Here is a 9,460-nt window from a genome sequence, read left to right on the forward strand (position 1 = left end):
TGACTTGACGGCAGTGAGTTTGGGTTTTGGTTTCAGAGATTCCGGAAGGGAACTGTTGTGCACATAGTGTGTGTGTGTTTAATAGTTTTATTAGGGGCACATACTGTTGTGCACATAGTGTGTGTGTGTTTAATAGTTTTATTAGGGGCACATACAACTCTTATCATAATCCATACATACACCAATTGTGTAAAGCACATTTGTACATTCATTGCCCTCATCATTCTCAAAACATTTGCTCTCCAATATCGTGTGTTTTTATGCTAGTCCAAGTCATAGCTCTCAGGTCACCCAATGCCAACAGCAAAATCTCCCTCCTCTCATCAGTCAACCTTGAGTTGTGAATGAAAGTTCAATGTCATCATGAGGATTAGCACTGAGGTTTTTCCCTCAGTGGGCTCCCTCATGGGGAGCTTTAAGCTTTAGCCAGCACACATCTGCTGCAGTGTCCTTGAAATATGAGTTCTGAGTGTATCTCCTCTGTGTTTCTAGTCTCTAGCCACTTCCTCACTTCTTTGGGGTTCACAATAACTGTAGTTTTGTCACCCTCTCGGTGCATTTGCCTTTTGCCACTTAGGTGATAAATGACTTAAGATTTGAGATTCTTAAGATCAAGGCCTGATCACCTCAAAACCAAAGCTAAATGACTATCCAGGCAGGCTTCTCAGTGGCTTATGAGTTCAAATATTCTCTCCCCTTGTCCCTGAAAATTACTGAAAGCCCCTAGAACGTCCAGCTTCTCAGAATTTACATTCTGTTTCTCAGAGAGCCTCAGATGTGGGAGGACACAGAAATCCGTATCCTCATTTTGGGGGCTGGCCATGTGGTTGCAGGACTCATGAGGAGCAGAGAAGCTTCTTTAAAGGTAACGGTGCAGGGTAGTTGGCATACAGGAGAGAGATTACACACACAGAATTAATTGGATTAATGATACATAAACTATAAGGAATCAAGATTATGGAGTCTCTTAGTAGAGTGACCCAACATTTTTAGTTCGTGTGATTAAGTAGAAAATGAGAAGGAAATTCTAAATTTCGGAAACAGGAGGGAGATTGAAAGTAATCCATATTTCATAAACCTTCAACATTGAATCAATGATGTCTATAATTAATTAAGCCATTAATTCAGTACTGTGTCAGGTACTGGGCTGGGCTGGTGATACTAAGATGAATAAGACCCAGTACCTGCCATCCCAAGGTCTGTCCGGAGGCAAAGATAGCTGTGGAAACACATCGCATTTATTATACTGTGTGATAAGTGTCAGAATGAAGCAGAGTGTGCAAGATGCAGTACTAGTCTGAAAAGGGGAATGGTCCAGCCTTCTTCAAGAGGTCAAGGAGAAGGACAGACTCGAGAAGGCTCGTGATGGATGACCAGGTGATCAGGGCGTGCATGCTCGAGCCCAGGGCCTAGGTGAAGGCACAGAAAGGAGAGGGACTGGAACAGAGTCAGACCTTGAAGAACCTTACAGAGCAGAGACTAAAGGGTCTGGACGGCATTCTTCAGGGAAAGGGGCACTGAAGCGTTTTCATCAGGGTGGTAAGATAGCAGAGTTGCAGCGATCAAATCACTACACAGGCAGCAGTGTGAAGAATGAGTGACAGAGGGCTGAGGTGGGCAGCACGGGGCTGTCTAGGAGATCACTGTAATAGCTCACAAGCCAGCGAAGGACAGCTTGATCCAAGGGTGGTGCAGCAGAGATGGAGGAAAGTGAGCGATGGAGAGACACAGAAATAGAATGCACGGGACTTGGTGACTCACAGGATGTAAGGGACAGGGGAGAAAGAGAAATCTTGGGTAATTGGGCAGATGGTGATAAAAATAAGCATACCCCAAAATACAGAAGGGCTGGTTTGGGACAAAATTATTTATTTACTTATCTTCCCCTCTGAACTGCTCTTTCCTTGAGAGCCAGGGCTGTGTCTGATCCACGACCATATTACTTGTGCCTAGTATAACAGAGAATTTGGGGCATGTTGAGTTTTAAATATCTGTGCAATATCCAGGTGGATATATCTAGACCTTTAGCTTTAAAATTCATGAGCGCTATCTGAGTTAGAGAGACATACCTGAGAGTTCCTGAGTTCACCCTGGAAGACAATAGTGTGAAGCCAGAGGAAGATTGAGGATAAATCCAAACCAAACCAAGCCCACTGCCACCGAGTTGATTCTGAGTCAGAGTGACCCTACATGGGGTGTCTGACCTCTTTAGATTCTTTTTTCTAATCATTTTATTAGGGGCTCATACAACTCTTATCACAATCCATACAGGCATCAATTGTGTAAAGTGCATTTGTACATTCATTGCCCTCAACATTCTCAAAACATTTGCTCTCCACTTAAGCCCCGGGCATTAGATCCTCATTTTTCCCCTCCCTCCCCGCTCCCCCCTCCCTCATGAGCCCTTGATAATTTATAAATTATTATTTTGTCATATCTTGCCCTGTCTGAAGTCTCCCTTCACCCACTTTTCTGTTGTCTGTCCCCCAGGGAGGAGGTCACATATAGTTCCTTGTAATCGGTTTCCTCTTTCCTACCCACTCTCCCTCTACCCTCCCTGTTTCGCCACTCACACCACTGGTCCTGTAGGGCTCATCTGCCCTGGATTCCCTGGATTTTCAGTTCCTATCTGTACCAGTGTACATCCTCTGGTCTAGCCAGACTTGCAAGGTAGAATTTGGATCATGATAGTGGGAGCCTCTTTAGATCCTCAAAAGCTATCAGGAACACCATCGGTCAGTGTAATGTTATGAAAATAATAATAACTCATAATTTATCAAGGGGTCATGAGGGTGGGAGGGGGTAAAAAGAGGAGCTGATACCAAGGGCTCAAATAGAAAATAAATGTTTAGAAAATCATGATGGCAATATATGTACAAATACGCTAGATACAATTGATGTATGGATTGTGTTAAGGGCTATAAGAGCCCCCAATAAAATGATCTTAAAAATATTTATCAGGGACACACACTGAGCATTTGTGTATATGAGTTATATCTATCAATATTTATTATATTATAAAATAAAACTGAGATTTTTAACAATTATTTATTAACTAGTTTGACATTAACAAAAACAAACCCATTGGTTACTAATATATCTCATAAAATATTGTATTTTTAAAGACAATTTAGTGAAAAAGAATGGCATTGTTTTACAGTTTTGCAAATGCTTTTAGTGCCTGATGTAGTAGTCACAGCCCTGGAGTCACCTCTAGCTCACCTCCATAGTTGCCCTATGGAAGAGAGGAACCACCTCATGGATCGCAGCTCCATGTGCTGTCCACCAACAGAGGTGGCTATATGCGCCTGTTTGCTTTGCATTCAATCTGTTATGATATCATTACGTAACTTCTACAAAATTCAATTTTAGACTCATGAAAGGATGAGAGCTACAAAAAGGCAGGCGACATCTTAGTACTATCATGGAAATAGGTTTGTCTCTGAAAGGGTTTCATGAGCTCTCGTGAATCCCCAGGAGATGCGATGAGAATTGCTGATGTGCATGCATGGATTTTGGAAACTAGATAATTCATAAAAGGTGTTATAGTAAGTCTGAAACAGAAAGGGCTCTCTTTTATGTAAATACAATTTGCTCCCCAAAGAGTATTATGCATGAATGGCATTGTTCCATAGGGGACTTCAGGCAAAGGTGGAGAAAGGACTTCTAGCCCAAATTAGTTACTTTTTCCTTCCTTGGAATGAAATAGATAACAGAAATAAGAATTTGCTATAAAAATGCACAGTGTTAATTTGAACTGGTTTGTTTTTAAACTAAGATTATTTCCAAGGGCAACCACAAAAGAAACAACTAATATGTATATATAATATATATAATATACATTAATTAAAAGAAACAACTACCCCACCCTTGGCCATTGAGTTATTTCTGACTCATAGCAACTGTGTAGCGCAAGTGGTACTGTTGTACAGCATTGGCAAGGCTGGACTCTACAGAAATAGCCTGTCCCATTGTCTCCCATGGAAACGGCTGGTGAGTTCCAACAGCCTAGCCCTTTAACCACCGCACCATCAGAACTTCCAAAAGACACGGCAAGGAAATTAAAATGGCACAACATGATATCTATTTAACAAAAAGAGGGTAGTAATAAACAAATAGAGAAATAAAGAAGGAATGCAGAAATCAAATTGCAAAAGGAATGATTAAAATCTGTAATTATGTGAGCCTTGGTGGCCCTGTAGGTTAAGCCTTGGGCTGCAGAGAACACTACCGGTGGTTCAAATCCATCAACCACTCCATAGGAGACAGATGAGGTTGTCTGCTTCTGTCAAGGTTTATGGCCTCAAAAACCTCAGATTTATAATCTCAGACTTCTACTCTGTCCTATAGCACTAGGTGTTGGAATTGAATAGAAGGGAGTGGGGTTTTTTGTTTATTTTATCAATAAGATCTGATCCAACTACATGTGTCTGTAGAGATATAATTTATTTTCAAGGATACAAATAGGTTGAAAGTAAAAGATAAACCATGAAAATAGTAGCCGAGTACCAGACAAGACAGAGCTTAAAACAAAAAATTGCCACTAAAGGCAAAAAAGTACATTTTATAATGAGAAAATTTCATTTAATCCTTTAAGAACATATAGGAATTTTAAACATATATGGATTGAGCCCCTAACACATCAAAAATTGACAGATTTGAAGAAAGAATGCATTCAACAGTTATATTTGGAGAATTTAAATCCTACCTTCAATAAAGGTAGGAACAACTAGGGAGAAGAGCAGCAGGGACATATAGATTTGAGCTCCACTTAACCCAAGACCTAACAGCCCCATTAGGCTCTCAGAGCCAGCACGCTGAGATCCACATTCTTCTCACGGGCACGTGGTGCGTTCTCCATGGTAGACCATCTGCAGGCCATGGAACCTGCAGCAATGTCTTTAAGGGGACTGAAATCAAACCACGCACATCCCTGCCCACATGGAACAAAAGAAGAAATAACCAAAGGCAATTTGAAAAAAAATCACAAAGATGCAGAGATGAAAAACATGCCACTTAACATCTAATGAGTCAAAGGCGAAATCACCGTGGAGATTAGAACAAACCCTAAGAAGAAGGGAAGGAAACACAGCATGTCAGAAATGATGGACTGTAGGCCAAGCTAGGCTTAGAGGGGAATTTATAACTGTAACCGACTATATTGGAAGTTCCACCAATAAGCTAACTTTCCACCTTAAGAAACTGAAACACTAGATGGAAGGAAATAATAAAACCTGCATGGAATTAATGAAATAGAGTAGAAAATCATCAAGCAGTTGGTTCTATCTGAAGATCACCAATATTGACAAAGTCTTTAGCTAGACTAAGAGAGCGAGAACTTAAATTGTTAAAATCAAAATCATGAATAGAACTTCCTGAAACGGAACTTTACAGAAAAAAATGGTAAGGAAATACTGTGAACAATGTATGCCAACAGATTAGATAACCTAACTCACTGGGGAAAATTCCTAGAAAGACACACGGTGCAAACTACTAAACCTGACTCAAGAAGCAATAGACAATCTAAGAAGAACTAATACAAGTAAAAGTATTAACTACTAATCATCAAGTTTCTGTAAGGAAAATCCCCGGTCTAGATGGTTAAAATGTGCAGTCTACAGACTGTTTAAGGGAGGAAGACTACAAGCCCTCCACAAAGTCTTCCCAAAATTAAAAAAGAAGAGCATATCTCTTAATTCATTCTATGAGACTTAGACGACCCTGAAAACTCAGCAGAGACATCATAAGAAAATTATAGATCAATATCTTGTAACATATAGATGCAAAAGTCCTCAACAAATTGTAACAAACTGAACCCAACAATAGATTAAAAATCATATAAGAACCAACAATATATGAAAAACGACATATGCCATATCAGGTGGATTTATTTCAGGAATGAAAAATTGATACGACATACAAAAATCAATTAATGTAAAAAATTATTGTAGCATATTAAGGGATGATCTCAACAAACAGAAGGAACACAACAAAAGAAACTTGACAAAAAATAATGTCCTTTGTTGCAAAAACACAAACCACTAGAAATCAAATGGGAGTTTTTTCAACTTATAAAAAAGTTACTTAGGAAAAACCTAAAACTGATATCACACTCAGTGGTGGCAGTCTGCACACGTCCCCTAAGAATGGGGACAAGCAAGGCCACGGTGTCTCGTCTCACTTGTCACGTCCACTCAATGTTGTACCGGATCCTTGGTAAGAAAAAAAAAGTAAGGCTTCAAAATTGGATAGGAAGAAATAAAAATAGCTCTATTTGCAGATGCATGATTGCATATTTAGAAAACACCTAAAGAACACACACACGCACACACACACACTATAGGAATTAATGAAGAAACTCAGCAAGAATACAGGATAAGATCGGTATGCAAAAATTAATTGAACCTCTATACCCTAACAATGAAAGAAATCCAAAAAGAAAGGAAGAAAAACTCCATTAATAATATCATAAAGAAAGTCATATTCAGAAAAAAAATTTGTTATAAAAATGAAAGACTTGTACACTGAAAACATCGTGGAAATGAAGCGCTAAATAAATTTAAAGACATCCCAGGTTCACGATTGGTAGATTTAATATCGTTAAAAGGACAATGCTCCCCAAACTGACCGACAGATTGAAAATAATCTCACTTGAAACTCCAGTTGTCTGCTTTGCAGCTTTAATTCTCTGGTCCTAAACTTCACATGGAAAGAAATCAAGAATAGTGAATGCAATTTTGAAGCAGAGTAAAACTGTAGGACTCATACTTCCTAATCTCAAAACTTACTGCAAGGAAACCTTTACTAAAATTAAACATTACAATTTACAGTAAAAGGTAATATAACAAAACAAACATAACAAAGCCTTACTCTAAAGCGACAGTGACTAACATACTGAAATAAGGAGGTACATACAGATCAGTTAATTTCCTTGTTTTTCAACACTTTAAAGAGGCCTTATGTAGCTCATCTACTCCAGGCACCGTCTTCTTTCACCTCTTGACTGCTGCTTCCAAGAGTGTTGATTAGGAATCCAAGCAACTCAAAATCCTTGAAAACTTCCATCTTTCTCCATTTTTCATGATGCTACCTTTTGGTTTCATTGTGAGGACTTTTGTTGCCAGGACATTATGTTGTAATCCACACTAAAGACTGTGACCATGATTTTGACCTGCTAGTACTTCAAGTCCTCTTCACTTTCAGGAAGCAAGGCTGTGTTAGTTAAACACTGTAGGTTGTTAATAAGTCCTCTTCCAATCTTGATGCTAGTCCCTCTTCATAGAATCCAATTCTTCTGATGATTTGCCCAGCACACAGATTGAATAAATATGGTGAGAGTATGCAGCCCCGATGCACACCTTTCCTGATTTAAAACCATGCAGTGTTCTCTGCTCTGCCTCTTAATCCATGTGCAGGTTCCACATGAGGACAATAAAGTGTTCTGGATTTCCCATTCTTCTCAAGGATATCCATAGTTTGTTATTATTATCCATGCAGTTGAATGCCTTTGAAGAATGGATAAAGCACAAGCAAACATCTTTCTGGCATTCTCTGCTTTCAGCCAAGATCCATCTGACATCAGCAATGATATCCCTTGTTCCACAATCTCTTTTGAATCCAGCCTGAACCTCTGGCAGCTCCCTGTCGATGTACAGCTGCAACCATTGTTGGAAGATATTCAGCAAAATTGTACTTGCATGTGATGGTAATTATATTATTCTATAATTTGAGCATCCTGCTGGGTCACCTTTCTTTGAAATGGGTGTAAATATGGTTCTTTTCCAGTCAGTTGGCCAAGTAGCTGTCTTTCACATTTCCTGGCATAGAGGAATGAGTGCTTCCAGTGCTTCCTCTGCTTGTGGAAGCATTTTAATGGATAGTCCGTCAATTCCTGGCGTCTTCTTTTTGGCCGATGCACACAGTGCAGCTTGAACCTCTTTCCTTAGTGTCACTGGTTCTTGCCCATCTACTGCCTCTTGAAGTGATTGAATGCTGACTTGTTCTTTTTGGTACAGTGACACTGTATAGTCTTTCCATCTTCTTTGGATGCTTCCTGAATTTTTCAGTATTTTGCAAATAGAATCTTTCAATATTGCAACTCAAGACTTGGACTTTTTCTTGCGTCTTTTCAGCTTAAGATATGCTGAGTATTTCTATCTCGCCCCCCTCTCTAACTCATTCACTATAATTTACCTCATCTTCTCAAGCTGCTCTTTGAAATGTTCTGTTCAGCTCTTTGACTTCATCATGTCCTGCATGTGCCTTGGCTACTTTATAATTAAGAGCAAGTTTCATAGTCTCTTCTGACATTCACTTTGAGCCTTTCTTTCCTGTATGACCTCTTGCTTTCTTCATGTATGATGTTCTCGATGTCCTCCCAGAGTTCGTCAGGTCTTCTGCCATTAATGTTCAATGTGTCAAATCTGTTCTTGAATTTCAAGTGGGATAGACTCAAGGTCATATTTTGGCTCTCATGGGCTTGTTTTAATTTCCTTCAGATTCAACCTGAACATACATATGAGCAATTGGTGGTCTGTTTCATAGTGGGTGCCTGGTCTGGTTTTACTTGCTGATATTGAGCTTCTGCACTGCCTCTTCCTGCAGTTATAGTCGATTTGATTTCTGTGTATTCCATCTGGAGAAGTCCACCTGTTTGGTCACTGTTTGTGCTGTTGGAAAAGGTATTTGTTATAAAGAATTCATTGGTTTTGCAAATTTCTATCATGTGATCTCCAGCTTCCTTTCTATCACCAAGAGCATCTTCTTCTAACTGCTATTACTTCCTCAAAAGTGTTCCTTTGAAATATTGAAAAGCACAGATGTTATTTTGAGGACCTAATTGTGCCTGATCCAAGCCATGGTATTCTCAATCACCTCATTTGCATATGGAAGTTTGACATTGACTAATGTAACCCAAGAAGAACCAATGCATCTGAATGATGGTGTTGGCAAAGAATTGAAAGTAATATGAACTGCCAGAAGAAGAAACACATCCGTCTTGGAAGAAGTGCAACCAGAACGCTCCTTAGAGGACAAGATGGTGAGACTGAGTCTCCCGTACTTTGGACGTATTCTCAGTAGAGACCAGTCGCTGGAGCAGGATGCCATGCTTGGTGAAGTGGAGCGGCCGCGAAAAGGAGGAAGGTCCTGAACAAGATAGATTGGCAGAGCGGCTGCAACCATGAGCTCAAACATAACACCAGTTGCGAGGACAGGGTAGGACTGGGCAGCATTTTGTCTATTGTACAAAGGGTCGCTGTGAGTTGGAACTGATTCAAGGGCAGTTAACTAACAACAACAACAGCAACAACTTACAGATCAGTGGAATAGAATTGAGGGTCGAAAATCAAGCCTTATATCAGTGAATTGGTTTTCCCCAAGCGTATCAAGGCAATTGAATGGAAGTGCAGAAATAGGCAATTCAACAGTAATACTTAGAGATCAGAAAAATGCAAATCAG

The sequence above is a fragment of the Echinops telfairi genome, unplaced genomic scaffold (assembly GCF_000313985.2).
Source record: "Echinops telfairi isolate 266 unplaced genomic scaffold, ASM31398v2 ScPeMD7_7466;HRSCAF=8504, whole genome shotgun sequence".
In the NCBI taxonomy this organism is placed as follows: Eukaryota; Metazoa; Chordata; class Mammalia; order Afrosoricida; family Tenrecidae; genus Echinops; species Echinops telfairi.